At 34.1% G+C, this 20681-nt stretch overlaps 2 pseudogenes; both read left to right on the plus strand.

The window, feature by feature from the left end:
• The first annotated feature begins 594 nt into the window (after window positions 1-594).
• Window positions 595-4421, plus strand: LOC110683283 (annotated as a pseudogene).
• Window positions 4422-7306: 2885 nt separating this feature from the next.
• LOC110683282 lies at window positions 7307-20674 on the plus strand (annotated as a pseudogene).
• The last annotated feature ends 7 nt before the right edge of the window (window positions 20675-20681 follow it).

The following is a 20681-nucleotide window of genomic DNA, read 5'->3' on the forward strand; positions in this document are numbered from 1 at the left end:
CAATGAGCACCTTCAGATATCTATGCTGCTTTATCTGTCTCTTGAATTTATCTTTTGACCATAAGATAAACACCAAATTCTACATGAATTGGGTATTCTTTTTAAGATGAAATATGTTTATGAGGGTGAAATGGTTAAAATGTCATTCTTTCTATTATGTGTGATTCAATTTTATTAATTTATGTTATCAGGATAAGTCATGGCGTGTACGCTATATGGTTGCAAATCAACTTTATGAGCTGTGTGAAGCAGTTGGACCTGAACCTACGAGGTATCTATTGACTATTTTGCTACTATCATCCTTTTTATGTCCATCATTTGCCTCAATATATCTTGTTGGTTATTATTATCCTGTTTAGGTCGGACTTGGTGCCTGCATATGTTCGGCTGCTTGGTGACAATGAAGCAGAAGTTCGTATAGCTGCTGCTGGGAAAGTGACCAAATTTTGCCGTATCTTGAATCCCGAACTTGCAGTTCAGCATATTCTCCATGTGTCAAGGTATATTTGGATAGATGTCAATGTAGGTCGTTTAAATGATTTTATATTATTCAATTGAAGTTGTTGCCTTGTGTGTCTTATACATTGGTTGTTGAGCTTCCTGATGTACAAGCTTTTATCTATGCAGGAATCGTCATCAGATTCTTCTCAGCATGTTCGTTCTGCTCTGGCTTCAGTTATAATGGGAATGACACCAATTCTAGGAAAGGTGAGAAATCAATTTACTTGTGCTCTATATTATTTTACATAAGTATTATTTTGTAAATGACGTGTCGCCATTAATTGCAAGAAGTGAACAAATATCTGAAAACACAATATCGAGTAAATATTTCATATGAACTTGGATGAGGTCAATGATTATACAAACTCATTTACATGCATCTCAGCAGCTGTGTATAGCTGCATACCCAATCAAACACAGTTAAATTTAGCTGCATATACTGAAGGGTTCTTATTAGGACAATTGCTGATAAAGATTGGGGAATTTCCATATTCATTTTTTAACATAAACTCAAAGAAAACCTAACAATTAGGTCATATCTACTAGTTAAAACTAATTTGGATAATAGCAAACTACCTTAAATATGATCAATCTATCAAATCGATAAATTCATGACCAAAATTCTGTCATTTGATTTAACCATATTTATTTGTTATTGTAGAATTAATTGACCCCTCTACTAGTTCCCTTTCTTCCAAATCAATTTACTCTTGATTGAGGGAAATTCAATTACTGACCATTGGATCCTATTTGGAATTTGCTTCTTACAGAGGAATTTAGCTTTCTTGTTCTAACTAATAGAAGTAAAAGGTCTACATTGGAGTTCCAAACATGGATAAATGATTCAAATTGAATTTTGGAAGAATATGAAGTAAACAATAGAAAAATGAGTATATCTGCTCAGAATTTAGCTAATTGAAAATCCTTTACTTAATCTGTATATGAGGTGTAATATGAACCTTGCTAAGTGCACTCGCAATCTCATGTCTGACACAATTTGTGCTGTACAAAGGGGGTGATTATACATTTTTGAGGTATGTATTTGTTACAAAAAGGTTTATGCTGTCTGGGAGTCAAGATAATGATTTGGCAATTTTTGTAGAATTTTTGTTTTCTGGTTATTGCTGTTTGATTGGTTTTCTACTTGTCTTCATTTCATTAATTCGATGTGGCTGTAATGCCCTTTCATCCTTGAAAGTTGTGCATACGTTATCTTAATTGATCGTGCCTTTGGAAAGAAGCCAATTGAGAATATGCTATTTGTTTTTCCTATGGTGTTCAGTTGATCTCCTTTGCTTTTTTTCTTCCAGGATTCTGTTGCTAAGATCTGCCTCATATAATTTATGTTTTCTTTTATTCTGCAAGCTTTTTGGAGCTGTTTTATTGTTAATTATTCAATAGGAATTCCATTGATTGTCCTTCAATTGACTCGACCTTCTTGTACCTGGTCACAGGATGCTACAATTGAGCAGCTTCTTCCCATCTTTCTCTCTCTTCTGAAAGATGAATTTCCTGATGTACGTCTGAACATAACCAGCAAGCTTGATTAAGTGAATCAGGTTTGTACAAAGCGTTTATATATCTATTTGTTTTTTCTGTTTCTATATTTGGTTAGACCATTTTCTCTCAACTCATTTGCTTTGCTGTGTGCTTTTCTTTTCCCTTGATTTTTTTATGCGTCGTAATTTTCTTGTAACTTAATTCACAATGCTTCATAGTGCAGGTCATTGGAATAGATTTGTTATCACAGTCATTACTCCCAGCAATTGTTGAGCTTGCTGAAGATAGACATTGGAGAGTTCGATTGGCCATTATTGAATACATACCTTTGTTGGCCAGTCAGTTGGGCGTTGGATTCTTCGATGAAAAACTTGGTGCTCTATGCATGCAGTGGTTGAATGACAAAGTTTGTGAAACTAGCACCCTTTTTTTAAAAAAAAAAATTGACATGACTTATTCTAAAAAAGTAAATGCATATCTATATTTGATTTTATAATGTTTATATGATATCCTGTATAATACCATGACTCCATGAGTAACAAAATATATTATTCTAAATTTCTAATTACCTTATTTTTGAATATGGAATGTATATAGAAAGTCTCTTGACTTGAAGTATTCTAATATTATAAAAAGAAATATGATTCACTGTGAACCTGTGACCACTCAAGTCTGTTGTAAATATCTTAGCGACGTGATGTAATATTTTTCAACAGGTTCTAGACATGGCTACGAACCCGCACTATCTGTATCGGATGACAATTGTACAAGCAATTTCCCTGCTTGGCCCTGTCATGGGTGCAGAAATTACATGTTCCAAATTGTTACCAGTAGTTGTAACTGCATCAAAGGACAGGTATCTTGCTTTACTGCTCTCTTAATTATCTAAAATATTATCTAGCGGACTGCCTTATTTTTTTTTCAATACACAAACGGTTTGCTAATCTGAATTTTACACACTTCAGGGTACCAAACATAAAGTTTAATGTTGCAAAAGTGTTGCAGTCGTTCATTCCCATCGTTGATCAATCAGTAAGTAATTTCTTCTCTGGAAAATAATGTTGTTTGGTAATTAAAATTTCTGTTTGGCTTCTGCTTCTCACCCTATCTTCCATTCAGGGAGAAAGGGTAATGTAAGATTTTCAGTTAAAAATAGTGTGATTTGTTGTGTTAGTTGTTTGAATATACTTCCATATTCAAGGACTAAAGGGCAACAGAAGTAAAAAGTATTTGCTCTTTTGAGTATTTACGTACTAGTCTACTAGATGCGCTGTATATCATTGGACAGAAAGGTCTTTCTGATTGCAGTTTATTTATGGATTGGGTTTGCTAGGTTAAAAAGTATATCTTTTATCACTTTCACTAACATAATTAGGGTTAATGGCGTAATGCTGTGCCATATTGACGCAGTGGACGGCGCAGTTTGATTTTGGGATCTTGTTTTGCTATTCCATATTCCTATTATGCTATTCCATGTTGTATATGATCCTTCTTCCCAAGTCTGAGCAAATTCGCTGATTGACTCATCAAGTTGATGACAACTTCCTCAGCGACCTCTCCCTCAATGCAGAGGGTAAAAAGGCTCAATCATTTTAGGAATTGAAAATGCTCATGATTATATGGCAAGGTTGATAGTCATTGTTGTAAATGTAGCAGTCAGCTAGTCACATCATTTATTTGATTCCACGTTATATAAGATCTTCCTTCCCAAGTCTAAGCAACATAGCTAGTTAGCTTATCTAATTGGTGATAACTTTCTCACTGGCCTCCTATCCTTTCTGATGTAGAGGGAAATAATAATAAAGGCCCATATTTTTAGCAACCCAAAGATTTGTGCGTGCTTCCATATATTTTGAATTCATCATCCCCAAACAATCCACCAATAAGTGATGTTCCACGAGTATTTTGGAAGTCATTTGCTGCAAAGCTACTTTGAAATGCGTTGAGTTCTTACACTAACTTCCTTTTTTCAGGTGGTTGAGAAAACTATTAAGCCTTGTTTAATTGAGCTAAGTGAAGACCCAGATGTCGATGTCAGGTTTTTTGCTACACAAGCTCTGCAGTTGACAGATCAGGCTGTTATGGCTAGCTAGATTTTCTTTTTCCTTTATTCTTTTTTGGGACCCAGTTGTGTAGCTAGATCTTTGTGGTATGTTATAGGCATTCTTTACCCCATCTTTTTAATTTTAACCCTCCCCTCTGCAAAACTCAGCAGACGAAAATCTGCCTCTAGTGTTGTAATTTTGCTGGAATTCAATTCAGACTGATCAGTTTTGCTCCCATTAAATGTCAGCGAGCTTCAATGTCTATTGCCTGTGATCTTTTGTAAGGAAAAGACAACTACACGAACAGATTTTTAGAGGCCAAACTGAACTTAAGTTATCGTTGTTATATAATAATGTTTATTGCATTTTACTGCATCTCTGCTGGCTGCCATTGAACATATTATGAGCATTAACAAAATCAAATTATCGAGCAGTTGGATATTCGATCTTTGTAACTGACCTGTTGTGATTTTTATGTAGTTGAAAACTAAAGTTTATACCTTAAACTGTTTCCTGCAAGATTTTCTCTTGGTATTTTATTTTGTACACATTTAAGTACCTTTTAATGAAATAGCAGCTGTGATCTACGCAGAAAACATACTTTGATGAAACTTTTATCCAAATTACACTAAAAAAATTACTTGTAATAATTTAATCTAGTATGATTAATCACTCTTAGTTTAATACGTTGTCATAATCTAATATACAATGGTACGAATTGAGGCATACTATTAAATGTGAGGATTTTTTAAAGGAAAATTTTGAAAGTATTTTGATGAACATACAAATTTTAGAACAAATGATTCAATAACTTTATTCTTTATCCTTACCTTTTATAAATCTAGGATAACTTTTATGAATAGTAGTTGGATATTTTACCCTCTTAAATTATTTACTTTTTTTTACCTTTATTAATATTAATTATCAGGTTTAGAAAAATAATGTTAATTATCTCTTTGGTCAAGCTCTTAAAAATTGTGTGCAGACAAGTGCTTGGAATCCCATCCTAGTTTGTCTGAGAAGTGTTTAAAATCCTACTGAAGAAAGGACACTAGGATTCTTCTACACCTCACAATATCTCAGTAATTTCAGGATTCTTCTACACCTCACAATATCTCAGTAATTTCATAAAAAGAACTGATAATCCCCCTTTTATAGTTCATGTTGGAAATACTACAATTGTAGCACCATACGAGGAATATTTAGTACATATAATAAACAATACTAAGTCAATTTACAAATATTTTGAAGACATTGAAAGTGGAAAGTTTTTATCGTTTGAAGACCATGAACATCTGTTTGAAGGCCATGAACATCTGTTTGAAGCTTTCATGATATGGGACGAATCATATGCTGTCAAATGTGCTATAAATCTTGGCATAGAAGAGGAATCCTACGCGTGTCCACTATGATGACAATAAAGATAGCGAGGGTGGTCTACAAGACATGATGATGGATGAAATAATGTATTCCTGAGCCCACAACAACAATTGATTAGGGGATTTTTATCCACCAATCACCGTCTGACAAGTGGACCAACCAGGTTCCGCCACGTGTCCTTCACGAAGGCCAATAGGAGCCTGCCACGTGTCAATCACAGATACGTCCTCTACGGACCAATCGAGGCACGCCACGTGTCCACCCATGCTAAATGGGAAAACCGGCCATCAAGGCCCAATCCTGTCTAGAGGCCCGGTCAGCTCTAGGTTTACCCTAAACCTAGAGAGTGGCACGCTTCTCAAGGCTATAAATACTTAATTAATCCTCATTAATTAAGCAGGGAAGCAGTCAAGAGATCAAGAAATCAAGAGAAGAACAGAAACATTACGGAACACTAATAACCGGCTAATCTCGCTAACGACGCAGATTACCAACATTAAACACTCTCACCTAGAGAGATCTTATTACTTTAATTTCCGTATTAATTACTCCTTAATCAGGTACTAACTTGACCGTTGGAGGCGGAGCTCTCAGGAGTCTCCGTTATTTTGCAGGTACAGGCGTCCGGTTCCAGTCTCGGAATTGTAACTCTCCCGCAGGACATCAGAAAACCCCGAAACAACAATCATGTAGTCTAGTTTCACTATAGCCACGTTTTATTAATTGTTATCGTTTTAAAGTGTCTTTAGGACTTTAGAAAAGCAGTGAACACAATCACTTGTTGAGTCATGACTTGTTGTAAGCCATAGAAAGTGTATAAAGGGTATGAAGGGAAGAGTGAAAGGCAGAGTGTCAGAGTTGAAGGAGTTAGCTAGAGCATTTTATAAAAACATTAGATAATTCTCTAGAGAAAATCCTCACCTTAAGAAATAGATTGACTCTCCGTTTCTAGTTTAGTTCATGTCTGATTAAGCTTTCAGTCATTGCGTTGTAAAATATGAGTGTTGTAATCTTCCTAAATTGTAAAGTTTCCATCAAGAAGGGAATGTTTTCCGCTTGAACCTTATATATCAAATGAGTTATCTTTCTGTTTAGAATTTCCATCATAAACACAATAAAAATTGTTTGGTTAAAGACTACGGTCTAAGGTAGGAAACGAATTAGATCTGTGCTGTGACTTATCTATGGAAGACAAGGTTGGGGCCAGCTACCTTGGTAAAGCCGGAAGCTTAGTACACCTGAGGTTCAACTCTTTATAGTACTATTGACACTTTATAGTACTATTGACACTTTATATTGACACTTTATTGTCTACTAGTTCAACTCTTTAATTAAATAATTGTTATTGCGAAGCAGGATGGACTATTACACTGAAAAGTTAATTTATTTCGGTATATAAGTAGCAGAGTTGTGATAACTATTCCCGTTAAAAGATATTAGTCGAAAAATAAGTGATTATTAACCTTAATTATAATCTTTATTTTTAGTATTTTCTTTTGTAATGCAAATAATATCATCATTGGTACATATAAAGTGTCAATAGTACTATAAAGAGTCCCACTAGTACTATAGAAAGGTTAACCTATCGCATGCACATAGACATACGACTCAAAATAATATAAGACATTGTATAGCGTGGATTTAAAAATCCATATTTCATTGGACTTCTGGTCCATGATAAATTTTTAATCATTATCATTATGTCGACATCAAAATGGACATGAATTTCAAATCCCTTATTCCCTAATCCATTCTATCATGCATTTCAGTGATATAAAAAAAAATGCGGGCCAATTGTGCTTGTCATGTATTTCATATTAGTATGGTTAGCGCCTTAGTAGAGATATATTTTTTTTTTGAGGAATAGTAGAGATATATTTAATTGTTAGTAGAAGAGTAATAATTAAAAAGTTATGTAAATGGAGTTGGAAAGAGAGAGAAATAATAAAATATTAGAGGACCCTTATCAAATAAGAAATTGTTGCGATTATAATGAAACGGACGTAGAAAACGAAACTAAGGGACTACATAACTAACCTTCCTTTGGAATCCCTCGTAAAATTGACGTCTTCTATTTCTGTAGTATTTCTTCACAAAACATACCGCGCTGTGCAAACGAACTAACCCAGATTCAAGTAAAATATTCGCAAAACATACTGCACGACTGAGTCATTATCATTCCACCAAATCAAAACAACTTCAATCCTCCATTAAACAAACAAAGAAAATTCAACTCACTCATTCAAATTTAATCAAACACCATGTTCAAAAATTCCATTTCCATAATCATTTGGTGGGAATCTAAACAACCCCATCAAATTTTTTTCATCTCTCTTTTCGTGGGGTTCAAGAGAGGGAAGAAATTATGGCACCCCTTTTTGAGTATTTTGTAGTTTGTGGAATTGGCCCAGAAATTCGTACTTTAGATGGAAGTAATGGTTATTATGGCATGAATTATGTGTATGAACCTTCTCTTATTGATCAGTACCCTCGTTCTGATCACTCTCTTTATGCTCCTTTACCTCCTGAGCTTCCTATGGTCAGTTGACTCACTTCATTTTTACATTTTTTTTTGGGATTTTTGATTGGTATTGTTGTTGTGATTTGAGAATTTGATTGGGTTTTGTTGTTGCATGAATTGGTATTGTTGTTGTGATTTGAGAATTTGATGGGGTTTTGTTGTTGCATGAATTGGTGTTTTTATTTTATTTTATTTTTTTGCTGATTTTTCATCAATTTGATGGAATGTTGATTGATTGGAGTATTGGGATTATTGCATAAAGACGGAGTGGATACATTTACAAGCTTGAATTGTAGAAAAGGGATTATATTGAAGTGGTTGATTGATTGGTGAAGTATTACTTGATTTGCTCTGATTTCCTTTTGTTTTATAAATAAGTTCCAAAATTTCTGTGACGCAAACGTAGTGTTAGGGTCTGATGTTGAAACTAGGAGATACTTTAGTTTGATATTGACGTAATGTTAGTGTTCTGTCACAAATGATGTGAGGTTTTCTGTAGTTATAGGTGGTAATGAACTTATAATCAGCAGCCAATTCTTGAATGCTATATACTATGATCATACTCTATACAAAGGAGAATAATGAGTTAATGGAAATTGATTCTTCTTTTGGTGCTACAATTGCAGTGTGTTATGCCGGCAGGGGTTGAGTTCTATAAATCAGGCTTGGATGCTAATGATCCCCCTAGTTATCCTCGGAGCTATCCCATTGTTTTGACTGGTAAAGTTGTTTAAATTTTTGGTAGCAACAGATTTTATTGCTGTTTTGATGTGCTTTATTTTGAAATTATCTGAGTTTCCCTAGAGCCCTATATTGGTTTTTTTTTTTTTTTGGGGGGGGGGGGTGAGGAAGTATAGGGTACATTTTGCTTCAACATTTGGAAGACAATTGAAATTAAAAAAAAAAAGAGATAAATCATGTCCACAATACTTTGCAGAGTTCATTTTATTAAATATATGTATAAAGAACACCATAAAAAACTCTAAATTAGGGTTTGAGTTTCATAAAATGCAGCTAGGAATAAAAAGAACATTATCTCTTTTGAGTACTTCTCAACAGTTGGTACTAAACCATGGGGAAAGGACCATGACCTTCAACTAAGGTGATATTACCATTTCCAATAAGGTGCTTATTAAATAAAATGAATCTAGAAAACTTTCTTTGGTAGTGTTGATTTGTTGAACTCTTGAGTTTCATCTGTAATTTTATTATATCTTATCATTATCAAATCAAAGCTTCTCAACCCAGGAAACAAGTTCCTTTCAATACTATATCTTCATGATTAAGAAGCTTTAATATGATAATAGTAAGATATCATACTGTAAATTTGCAACTTGATTTACAGATGTTAATACTTTTGACATATAATCTGAGTTTGAAGCATCAGTTCTGCAAATGTCTGCTTGTTTTTGTCTCATTTCTCAAACATGCCCACTTGACTGTGTCTCTAAAGAATTGAGTTTTAGTGTGGAAATGTCTTATATACTGTATGTGAATTGTTCCTGATGCTTCATTATTTTCTGTTTCTGATCGTTCTCAATGGTAGAAACCTTGAAGTGATTCAATGATAGTTTCATTCAATTTATTGCTCTACTGCTATTACCATAGCTGTCTGATTGGATATTATTGACTCTGGATTCCATCTTGAATTTGAGCTGTAAATGAAACTATGAAAGGCAACAGAAGCATCATTTGTGGTGATGCCTAAACACTTTTTTTTTTCACCTCCCCCAAAGTATCATATTATCATTTGATATTTTAACATCTTGAATATTATTCTATTTAATTCTTTGAAACTGGTTATATGTTTAGAGAAAAAGTAGAATATGTCACATAGTGAATAGAGTATGTAAGATATGCAGTAGATCAAGGCAAGGGTTGTATTATTGTGGTGCTCTTTAGATCTGATTGTTGCACAGTTCATTTGAGAATCTTGTTCTAGTTGTATTGTTAGTAATTTGGATATTCCTTACATATTTGAATGATTTATATGTGTTTGATAAGACATCAAGCTAATACGTGCCTCGGCTCTGTATTTTGTATTGGCTTATGCAGCTTATATTCCTGAAGTTCTTTGCTAGGATTTTATTGGGATACCGCAATTTCATTGTATGATTTGTTCTTCCAACCATGTTTGTCTATCTTTCTCTTTCTACACAGTTCTACTGTTTAATATGTCTCATGAGTGTCTGAATCTAGAATGTTATGAGTAGCTCTCAGGACCACTGTTTTAAACTGCAGAGATTGCTCTTGTTCTGTCTCAGGTAAATAGCACGGAATGTACCTTTGATGCTCAAGCATTTACAATGCATTGGTGTCGTTCAAATAATCAAGAGCCAGATCCTATGGTTTGTTGTTTTGCTTTGGAATCCCTTTTTTTTATTCTTATTTATTTGGCTATTACAAATCTTTAATTAAAGTTGTTATCAAAGTCCTTTTATTTTTTCCTTTTCTTAAGAGTTATTCCACTGCCAAACATTCCATCTTTGTCATTTGGTTCTTCTGATTGCAGATATATACTTGTATATCTTTTGTGGCATTATTTTCTCCAACATGGGGGTAGTTCAATACTTGTGTAAGTTGCGGTATTATTAAGACCGTCTTGTACATACTGTAAAATGGTAGAAACTGCATAAGTGCCTGTAATGTGTTATTTCATTGCATCTTCCTGGATTCTTGTCCTATGAGAAATTGAAGCTTAAAGACAGATTAAAACTTGTGCTTTGATGCCTGTATAGATATAGTATACCTTACAACTTTATCTATTAAAGGCAGACATAACTACATAAGTTTATTAGAATATATAAGCACTTGTTCGTACTTGGAGACTGAGAGGCTAGGAGGGGCAGGTTGACCATAAAATCAGCTCTTCAGAGTTCTTTTTTTTTTTTTGGTAAGCCGTGTTTCATCTACTGATATACCTAAGCACCCATCTATAAGGGTTACTCACAGCAAGCAAACATGGTAACAGGTGTTTTATAGAGGTAGAAATAGCTATAGAGAGGTAAAGTGGATCTAAGAAATGTAATAAATAGGGTAAGATGAGAATGAGGAAAGCATTTTTGAAAGTTGTGATTGTGCTTGGTAAGGAAAATAGTCAGCCGGTCAAATGATGATAGATATTTCCCTGTTTTCTTAACATCAGTATTAGTTTTTTTTCCTTTATTGTGTGCATGTTGAGAGAGAGAGAGAGAGAGAGAGAGAGAGAGAGAGAGAGAGAGAGAGGGGGGGGGGGGGAGTTGTTATGGGGAGTAGGGTCAATCATCTATTTTATTCTCCATTGTGAACTTTGAGCTTTTCTATTACATATTGCATAGTGTAGATGAGATCAGTGTAAGATGCTGGGTTGAAGAGCATTTTTATAGCTTATGCAAGAGTTGTTTTCCCATCTTGTTCTGACTATTCTACACTTCTTTGGTCTTCCTTTGTTCAATTGGAGCCTCACTTTTTCATTAAAAAAATATATAGTAGACTACTAATCTAGATTTTAGATGTAAGAATAGTGAGGAGAGTGATTGCTAATGTTGAAGATGAGTTTTGTTTGATAATAGCTTAGATCTTTGAAAGTGAAATTAAGGGTGTGGAATAAGGAAGCTTTTTCTGCATGGACTTGACGATTTCATGAACTTTAGATGTTAAATATGACCCATAAAAACAAGTTACCTCACTTATTCCCTTACTTCGATGCAACATAGTGTTTGAATAATACTAAGTTAGATTGTTAGCCAACTAAGTTTTGATTCTCCCCCTACCCTCTCAAATTGTTTGCTTATCACTTAGTATTTCTTACTGACTCTACCTTCCCCTGTAAATTGTTTTAACGCTTCAATGTAACGTTTTGATGTTCATTAAACTATAGTGGTATGTAATACTCTACTGAATGAGGTCTGCATTGCACATCTGCACTACGAATTCTTCCTGACAATACTAAAAATTAAGACATAAGATTGACTAAAGGAAACTTTTGTTAGTTTATTTATCTGTAGAATTCCAGAGCTGTCACAACTATGTATTCTGATATTGAAAATTGCTGTTTATAACAGGTAGCTGAATTTCTACTCTCTCAAGGGTTTTCTAACCACATAGAAAAAGTTTTGTCATCTGGTGAAAGCAATGACAACGTCCTTGATAAGTTGATAGATGCAATTGGGAGAGGTGAAAGTCTTATGTCTCTCTATCCATCATCTCATTCAGACTTAATTATTATAACCATACCAGATCCTATAGACGGAGTTATAGGTACTTTATCCAATCTAATTCGTAAATGAATGACTTAGCCAGTAAACTACTGCTCATAAGTTGAAGGTTTAATGTACATTTCTTATTGTGTAGGTGGTGCTAAATACACATATTCTAAATTTCCTGCTAACATTAGAGGAGAAGGGGAAGACGAAAAGAGGAAGCAGATCCTAAAAGACATTAAAGACAAAGATGTAAGATCCATGATTAAAAGGGTTTACTTGCACATAACGTTGCAACATTTGAGCATTTTTTCATTGGTTGCTTTTACTATAAAACCCAAAATTTATCTTGTTTACAATGAGCCTCCCTTAGTTTTCGACTTTACCTTTGATGAATAACTAAAATACTGTTAGCCAGTTTATACGAAGTCATATGTAGTTTTTTTTTCTTACAACTTTGGGATCTGGTTATTTCTTATTTTTCAATTTAAATAACTTATCTAAAGCTGCACATTGTAAAGGATACATCAAAAGAAGTTGTTTACGCCTAAACAAATGCAGTTTTAAAGTGTTCATATTAGTTACTATATAATTGCAATAATTGGTTTTTTATAAAATTTGGTCACAGGATGAGGAGAAAGGATTGATCTTGGACATAAAAGTAAAGCTGCAGGTAATTTAAAAAACTTTTTGGTCAAGCCAAACTCACCAGGGACCTGTTCGAATTTTCCCATGTAGCTTTTGTTGCATGAATATTCTCTTTGACTCATAAATCATAATATCGACAGTTTATGTGCATTTATTTCTATCCAGCTGTGATGATTATATGCGGAATTAAGCAACTGATTGCAGGGAGGAAAGTTACAGTAGTTGCTGTTGGGGATTTTAAGTAAAAATAAGCTTTAAGGTTTACAAAAGACACTTTCCCTGGCCATATTGTGAAACATGACATAATTGTTTAGTAATATCTAGCCCTTAATAGTAAATATATTGCACAATTATTGTTTAGCCTGTCTAGATCACTTATGATTACATATGATCAATTTTGATTACCCTTAACTAGATTATATTTAAATTAATTTAAAGAAGTGCATATAAATGAATGGGAAAATAAGTACATCCTCAAGTCCATACTCCCTCCATTTTTCTTAATAATGCATCACTTGGTGATGCACGGAGTTTTAGGAGTAATATAATGTTGTGAGTGAGTGAATAATTTATTATAGTAAAAGTAAGGTAGGGACCATGAAAGAGAAAGTATGTGAGAGAGAGTAGATATGTTTATTATTTTAGTTAATGTGACTAAATTGTATAAAACCTGAAAAACGTTCCTCTATGCCTACTGAATAAATCTCTTTAGTTTTACCATAATGTCATGGTCAAATAATGAAAATGTTTTCTGTGATGTTAATGTCAGTACTTTCTGATCTAATGTGCAAGAGACTATATACTTCCTCCGTTTTTTAATACTTGCAACACTTTCTTAAAGTGGAAATGTCACAATACTTGCAACACACTGTAACTGGATTTTTTTTTTTTTGGTGGAATAATTTACCCTTTTTAAAGCTCATGGCCACGTAATTATACTCCTAACAATCTCTCAACCCATATTAAGTGTTTTATATTTTGTGAGACCACTTTTTTAAATACCGTGAAAAAGTGTGTGTTGCAAGTATATAGTGTTCCTTTATTCTGTTGTTCCCTAACCCTTGAATCCTGGCTCTATAGGCTAAATTATCCTGGGTTAAAAGGTTGTTGTGATTCAGGTTGTAACTATGTTGTGGTTGTGTTAATTAGGGATTGTGGATTTCTCTTCTGGATCTTGGAGATGCAGATGTCATTCTTTCATCTGATGAATATGAGACAATTCTTGGTATGTTTCCTCTCAACAAGTCAACAGTATCGGGTAAGACTTTTGAAGCCAGAACTGATTGGTTATGGTTTGCCATATTTGCAGCTTTACTTGAGACGGATGCCAAAGGAATTGTTGGTAGAACCTTGATTGAATGTATAAGAGATCACATGAGTGCTGTAAGCATTTATGCAGAATATTTTCCTGGATTATAGTCCAGATAATGTACTCATACTTTGTTTTTATGTTGTCAAGGGATGGAATGGTCAGTTGTGTCCGAAGAACAGTTTGTTGCTGTGAAAGAAATGGTAATGTTTTTTGTCTAAATTTTTACATACGATTGGTGAGCTAAAATTGTAGATTTCAAGTCATTGCTCATCTTTCCATCTATCCCTCATTACACTCGTGTCAAGATTGTTTGTTTGTATTTGTGTGAGAGAGGTGCTTTTACATAAAATATAAGAGAGACTAGATAGTTATTGAAAATCTTGCTCAATTATGGCTTGCAACCGATTCTACCCTGTTTCTCTTTCTTTTGTATATATTTTTGCTCAAGGTGGCTATTTACTTTGTGAGTTTTAAATTTCAGGTTAAAGAACTTATTACATGTGCAACCTACCAAAACGACATGCCAACTTTGAGAGAGGCGCTTGAAGTTTCAGCGGAGATGTATAGGAAGGATTTCAATAACGTTTCAGACTACGTCCAACGTCATCTCATTTCTTTATCCATCTGGGAGGATACAGGGTATGTAATTTTTCCCTGATAAGTTTACTAATAAGTTTACTAATACTGTTGATGTCAAATTAGTTTCAGGCTAGGGTGGCAGATTGTATATTGTAGTCAAGTGCATAGTTGATACTTCTGTTGTTCTTTGAACATTGTAATGCCTCATTTTATGGGATTTTCAAATTTATTGCAACGTTTCCTTGTTTGCACATGATTTCCCTCTGCTCTCCTCATAACATGGTGCCTTTCATTTAATATCTCTCTCACTACTTACCACATGGGCTCCTAAATATCATGCGTCCTTACATATTGCAACACATAGAGATCTTTTGCCAACACTTACTCTTCGGCCATTTGATTTGTCTATCTTAATGTCCTAATTAATCTGTCTAGACATGAACACTTCAAATTTAATTTGGCTCCAGTTATTTTAAGCTTTAATTAAATCAGTCATCTATGTGTTTACTTTTTTTTTCTTTCTTTTTATCGTCATTTATTTTATTTTATTTTGTTTTTCAATTTTTTATTGTTGTGTGTAAACTAGGTTCCAATACACACTAACATAAGTAACATATACAACGATTGGTAAATTAATTTGATAAACATGTACTTACGGAGAATCAAGTTTTGAGCTTTTTTGGAGAAAAGATAATCTTTTGTAGCTTTATTATGATTGAATTATTTTAAATAAATACTCCTCCATCCAAGACTTGTTCACACAATTTTCTTTTTGTCTGCCCCTTTATATTGAACACTTTATTTGGGAAATACCTCACTATTATTTTTATTGCATCTCTCTATCCACTATATTCTATATCTACTTTTTCAATAAATAATACCCTCTATCTCCAATCGCATTCACTTTCCTATTAAATAACAATTGATAATGTCTCAACTTATCACCTAAACTCTATGCCCAAATAAGTGTTCCAACTATTTTGAATGGAGGAAGTAATAGTTTAAGTAGGAAGCTGAGAAAATAGGAAATTTTTTAAGGAATTTGTTGCATTAAGAAACGTTCAATTAAAAAATTTCTGAGATTTATTTAACATCAGGAGAATTTTGAACACAGATTGGATTCATCATTTTAGTAGAATTCTGAGTTTTGTGACAGTAATCTTGTAAGAGTGGCAGTTTCTTGTGTCATATCATTTTTTTCTCCTATATTTTTTCCAAAGTTGGGAGAAAGACTTGTATGGTTGGCATATGCATTTCTGTATTTATCTGAGCGTGTCCTAATTATACATGTAGGCATGTAGTTGGAAGCTGCAATGTAATAAATGTTGGTTTAAGTTTAAACAGTTAAAATTTGACACTTTTGAAATGACATGGGCTGGAGATATTTACAGAGAGCTTAAGAAAGATGATGAGACCCTAATTTTTATTAAAGGGTATGATTGTTTTTGAATAATCACTTTTTTTTTTTTTTAAAATCCTGGTAGTCCCAATACCCTATCTTTTTTCAAATTCTTAGATTTGTGCTTATTAGATAGATATAGACTGATATGAGGGACACCTAAGTTAACTAATTATGGTGTTTTCCTTTGACCACGAGGTTATTTGAAATAAATATGTAATCCAAGGGAGATTTCACCTCAATTAGTGCCTCCTAAACAGATCTAAATTTTATCTATAGTTATCTTACGCTTTTCCTGATGAGATGTAATATGGGGGATGGGTCATTTCTGATAATCATTTTGATGTACTCATGCCTCCTCGTCCTTTTTGTGTAATTGTGTGATCATTTTGCAGGTTTTGGGAAGCATTCTTTGAAAGTCTGATGGAGCAATCTTTAAGCAAGTAAGTTCTCCATCTCTTCATGATTTTTTGTGATTGTTTTCTTTGGAAGTAGACCTTCCTTTGATCTCTTTATCATCTCTAGTAAATAATTTTATTTTATCATCTGCTTACGGTTGCAGCTAATATGTTGAGTTCAAGCAAACTGAATTTGTAGCTGCCCTTTTTGCTCTTTACAGTAATAAACTAACATTTCAGAATCCAAAACTGAATGTGCTATATTTTTTTGGCAACTTATAATCCATTAACATTTCAAAATTAACTTATATGCTCCAACATGTCTCTCTGGAATTCTTTCATGGTATTAACCTGCCTGATAATGTGGCATTACAACAAAAATATTCATTTAGTGAGGCCTTCAAGGCTGAAATATATAGCTGAACTGTCAAATAGGTTCATTTCGGTTGGATAAATTTAATTTTATGTTGGGTTTGAATTTGGGTTGATTTTGGGTCAACTCCACTTAGTTGTTTTAGTTAGTTATTTGGGATTCTGGCAGCCAAAAGTTTGCTCAAGACCGTGTAATTGGTTATAGATCTCGAATTATGGATTATAGTCAAGCCGATATTGTTGTTATTCTTATACAAATTTATACTTTAGATTTTGTAATTTACAAATAAGTTAGCCATAAAATATAATGATAAATAAAATACTTAGATATGTTGAATCAAAAGAAAAATATATTTAGACCTATATATTAATTATATTAATTTGTATTTATATCCAACTTGCATGTGAAAAATATTAACAATCACAATTTTTATATTATTCTTATTTGTTTAAATTCATATGAGACCAAAATCAAATCAAAAAAATAAGTTTAGATAAAATTAGATCAGAAAAAATAAGTTCAAGTCAAAGCATTAGATTGAAATTATTTCAACCACCGCCCGCACGAGAGACATGTGTACTCAATTGGTTGTAGTCTTTAAAACATGAAATAGATCTTTCTTTAACTTTTTATAACTCCTAAAGAGAATTCTGATGGCATGGATCTCCAATTAGATGAAGCTGATGCCATGTGACCGATGTAGAGAATGAAATATTCGTTTTCCTTCTGGTTTATATCCTGCCTTTAAAATTAACTAATTCCACAATGTTTATGGTTCAGGTCTTCCAGTAATGAGAGCGTCATTATGTCACAACTGATCTTGATAGCATCACATATGGTACTTGTAAACATTTTGTTTTCACTTGGTAATGCGTACTGTATTATTAACTGACCAGATATGTAATTTTTTCTGTTTATATTCAATTGGAAGGGTGGCTTGGGTATGGCTGATATAGATGCGTGGCCAATTATACAAAGTATAGCGCAGAAAAATGTCGGTATGACCATTATGTGAGTGCTTTCAGTTTCTGTAATGTCTTCTCACACCATAGCCATTTAATTCCATTTGCATGTATTAGCCAGTCATCTGTTCATTCCTAGGAACGGTAAAAACGCTTCAAGTAGCATTGGGAAAAGTGCTATGATCATCAAGTATTCTGATTGTTTGGAAGGAGTATATATCCATTATTCTCTTGCAGTCGTTTTGACAAGACTACCTGCATAAAATCTCACTATTCTACTTTTAAAAAGAAACTTTGATCCCTTAGTCTGTTTGCCTATTCATACATCAAAGTATCAAACCCATCATTATTTTTTCTTCCAGTGTATTTCTAGCTTTCAAGTTTTAACCATAAGTTCCAGATATTTGTTTTTTCTGTAGGTTATTCCCATCAAGCATTTTTCAGAAGCTTATGCATAATCTTGATAATCAATTAATCATCCGATATGAGCTAAATGTTTTAAATTGTTTCAGATACAACTTAGAGGGTACCTTTCATATATTCATCAACTACAAATGGTTTACTGGGGTATATCGGATTTAAAGGCTCAATCATTGTCTTCTTCGGGTTTGCAATCCCCTCATTTTCGAGATGCTACAGTAGACAATCAACCTTCCAAGGCATCTACTATCGCAAAAAATTGGGTCAGGAGCATGTTTGGGAGGGAATCAGTGCTAAAAGTAAACTCTTTCAGCCATGCTCGTGGCTGGACATTTGAAACTGAAACAGCAGGTATTGCCACACTCATTCCTCAAGTGTTGTTTATTACTGTATTTATTAATCAAGACATTAATGTTTTTTGTGACAATCCTACTTCGTTCTATGCCAGCTGTAACTGAGATTGGTACACCCCGCAAACAAAATTTTCCAAACTCGGGACTAAGGAGAAGTCAAACAAATGTGCGAGTTCTTAAAGGCCATCATAAAGCGATTACTGCTTTACATTGTGTCACAAGAAGAGAGGTTTGGGATCTGACTGGTGATCGTGAAGATACAGGCTTCTTTATAAGTGGAAGTACTGACTGCTCAGTAAGTTAATTAATTGTTTACATTTTGTTTTGGAAAAACTCCCTTTTAACTGATATTCTCTCATGGTTCTTGCTAAAGTAACATTCATATTAGAGCCAATCTCTAGATTTGTTCCAGATATAGTATTGAGATGATTTACTTTTTACTACAAGTTGCCTTTTTGGGACATGCATCAACTCCCAATATTGTATTTTTTTTTATATTTAGTGACTGTATTTACAAGACTTTCTCCTCCACATCACCCTCCGAAGATGGAGATTGGAGAGAGGAAAAAAATAATATAAGTGCCTTGTGCCAATAAAATTGACAAAAGCATTTTCTGGCATTTATTGATTATTGTGTTAATCTTCAAACCATATTACTTAACTAATTGAAAAATATTCAATTATTAGAAACAGAAAATTTATGGAGAAAATTAATCACAAGGTTAAAAATGATAACCATATGAACGGTAATAAAACTGATCAAGATTAATCCAAATTCCATAGAGTACATAGTGAATAATTTAACTTTTTACATTGCTCATCTTTCACAATCTTCTTCAATGTCCAGGTTAAGATATGGGATCCTAGTCATCATGGTTCTGAACTTCGCGCAACGTTGAGAGGTCATACAGGGTAATCAACTGACTCCTCTATCTATCTTTTGTTTTCTTCATGCTAGTTGCTTCACAGTGTGAAAAGTAATTTATTTTTCCTTGAAGATCTTATTTCCTCCAAAAGTTGTGTTCCTTTGTAGTTATACTTGTCTTCCTTGGTCATGGCCAAATTTGTTGTCTATATTTCTTTCTGTTTAACAGCATGCTCTCTTTCCAGTGCTGTCCGTGCAATAAGTTCCGATCGAGAAAAGGTGGTATCAGGGTCTGATGATCTGTCTATTGTGATCTGGGATAAACATGAATTTATCCCTCTTGAAGAGCTTAAGGGGCATGAGGCACAGATTAGTAGTGTGCGCATGCTCTCAGGAGACCGTGTCCTTAGTTCTGCCCATGACGGAACTGTCACAATGTGGGGATGCCAGAAATGGTAGTTGCATAGCTACAGTTGCCCGTTGCCCAGGTTCTGTTCTTTGCATGGAATATAATGATGCTACTGGAATCTTGGCTGCTGCTGGTAGAGATAAAACTGTGCACATATGGGACATCCGTGCTGGTAAGCAAGTCCACAAACTATCTGGCCACTTGAAATGGATCCGTAGCATCAGGATGGTGGAGACTCTGTGATTACTGGAAGTGATGACTGGACTGCTAGAATTTGGTCAATTTCAAGAGGTTCTTGCGATGCAATTTTGGCAAGTCATGGGGGGCCAGTTCTGTGCGTTGAGTATTCAGCTTTGGATGGAGGAATTATAACAGGATCTGATGATGGCTCAGTTAGATTCTGGGAAAATTCTGCGTACAACATCGAATGTACTAAAAATATAAATCTTCATAGTTCTATATGTCTATTAATGCTCAAGAGCAATGGTTGGGGATTGGGGCTGCAGATAATTCTATGCTGCTGTATCATCAGTCTCAGGATAGATCAGGTGGGTGGCAGCTGTACAGGACTCCACATTTTTCAGCTTCCGTGGTTAGATGTGTTGCTTCAGACCTTGACCGGAAGACAATCTGTAGTGGAGGTCGTGATGGTCGACTCAGGCTATGGGATGCTACCATCAATATCTAACAGTACACTGATTTTTGAATTTTGCTAGTTCGGCTACATTTGTGGTTTTGGTGGAAGTAAAAATCAGTTTTCAGAGGAAAACTAGCGATTGCAAGAAAGGTTTTTATGGTTTGGCGACTAACACTCCCTCCCTAAAACCTATGCGTG

Source organism: Chenopodium quinoa, unplaced genomic scaffold (genome assembly GCF_001683475.1).
Source record: "Chenopodium quinoa cultivar QQ74 unplaced genomic scaffold, ASM168347v1, whole genome shotgun sequence".
Classification (NCBI taxonomy): Eukaryota; Viridiplantae; Streptophyta; class Magnoliopsida; order Caryophyllales; family Amaranthaceae; genus Chenopodium; species Chenopodium quinoa.